The following is a 2,295-nucleotide window of genomic DNA, read 5'->3' as shown; positions in this document are numbered from 1 at the left end:
TGGTTTGAAAAATTACACTCGTGATACTTGTTGGGATTTAGTTTAAAAATCTCCTCGGTTTGCTAATACGGTTACCACTGACCAAACTGAGTTAGGTTCTTCAACACAAGGGTCCCAGAAGACTTTTACCATATCTGAGAAAGATTATGTTAAATTTCTACAATACAAAACTGTAAATCACGCATCTCTTCCCTCTGCTTCTTTAGCACAAAAAGGAAATGCTATGGTTTGTCTCTCCACATCCTCTAATTCTGACTCATGAATTATTGACTCCGGGGCTACTGATCATATGTTAGGTACCTCTAGACATTTTTCTAATATTCAAGAGTCTATTTCCTTTTCTCATGTTGCTTTAGCTGATGGATCTACAATTAAAGTTAAAGGACTAGGCTCTGTAGAAATTCACCCATCTCTTCTGCTATTTTTTGCTCTTTACGTACTCAATTTACCTTTTAATCTAATGTCTGTTAGTAAACTTACTAAATTTCTACAGTGTTCAGTTATTTTTTCTCCTGATTTTGTTGTCATTCAGTATTTGAAAAGAAAGAGGACGATTGGTGGAAGGCATGAGCATATTGGTCTTTATTTTCTTAACTCTAATGGTTTGATTGTGTGTCCTGCTACTGTTTCTCCTCTTGAAATTCATTGTCATTTGGATCATCCATCTCTACAAAATTTGAAGAAGTTGGTTCATACTTTGAGTTAGTTGTTTTCATTAGAATGTGAGTCTTGCCAGTTAGGAAAGCATCATAGTATTTCTTTTGCCCCTAGAGTCAATAAACGAGTTTCTGAACCCTTTTTGTTAGTTCATTCTGATATTTGGGGTCCTAGTCGTGTGTCACTTTAAAGTTAGGTTTTAAATATTTTGTAATCTTTGTTGATAAACTTTTTAGGGTTCTATGGTTTATTTAATGAAAGATCGTTCTGATCTATATTTCATTTTTTGTGCATTTGTTACAAAAATAAAGAATCAATTTGGTGTACCTATACGTATTTTTTGCAGTAATAATGACAAAGAATATTTTTTCACTCCTTTTGATACTTTTATGACTAAATTCGGTATTATTCATCAGTCCTCTTGTCCCCACACTCCATAACAGAATGGAGTTGCTAAAAGAAAAATAGGACATTTAATTGAAGTTGTTTGAACACTTTTGTTGCACATGAATATACCTAAACAGTTTTGGAATGATGCAATTTTAACTGCATGCTATTTAATTAATCGCATGCCATCTAATATTCTTGGAGGTCAATTACCTCACTCCATCCTTTTTCCTCGTGAACCTGTGTTTAAATTATCTCCTCATATTTTTTGATGTGTGTGTTTTGTTCATCAGCTTGCTCTAGGAGTGGATAAATTAGATTTTCGTGGTATTAAGTGTATTTTCTTAGAATACGCATGAGCGTAAAAAGAGTGTAGATGTTACAGTTAAGTTTTAAATCGATTTTTTACTTGTGTTAATATTATTTTCTGTGAGTCCACTCCTTATTTTATGAAATAAGGTATATCTACTAAGTTAGAACAGTGTTCCTCTTTTCCTTCTCCTGTTTTACCAGTCCTTTCATCTTTATTACCTGAGTTATACAATCCATCAGATTCCACAACTCAGTTATCTCATCCTAATTTTCAAATTTATTCTTATTGTTCCATAGTTGAGAAAGCTCCTGATACATCATGTACTTCACCAATTAACTCTCAATCTTCAAATCTGGGTATGATGCTCTCCTGTGAGTTAGATCTTCTTATCGTTTTACGCAAAGGTAAGAGGCGTTGTACTTCTCATCATATTTATAATTTTGTTTCTTATTTTCATATCTCTCCGTCATATTCTTTTTTTGTTGCTTCACTTGATTCTGTATCATTTCTAAGTCTATTACCCATGTTCTCAATCATCCTGGTTGGAGATTAGCTATACAAGAAGAGATATTTGTTTTGGAGCAAAATGGTACTTGGGATCTTGTCCCTCTTCTTTCTGGTAAGTCTGTTGTTGGTTGTAAATGGGTGTACACTATAAAAGTGCAGCCTAATGGTTCTATTGATAGATTGAAAGGTCATCTGGTAGCCAAAAGATTTACTCAAGTGTATGAAATAAACTACTTAGAAACATTTTCATCTGTTGTAAAAATTACCTCTGTTTGTCTTCTTTTCTCTTTAGCAGCAACTTATAATCGGCCATTGCATTAGTTGGATGTGAAAAATGCATTTTTACATGGAGATTGGAAGAAGAGATATATATGGAAAAACCTCCTAAATTTGTTGCTCAGGGAAAGAATTCGTGGTTGGTTTGTCGTTTG

Source organism: Coffea eugenioides, unplaced genomic scaffold (genome assembly GCF_003713205.1).
Source record: "Coffea eugenioides isolate CCC68of unplaced genomic scaffold, Ceug_1.0 ScVebR1_115;HRSCAF=498, whole genome shotgun sequence".
Taxonomy (NCBI): Eukaryota; Viridiplantae; Streptophyta; class Magnoliopsida; order Gentianales; family Rubiaceae; genus Coffea; species Coffea eugenioides.
Note: the sequence above shows the minus strand (reverse complement) of the source record.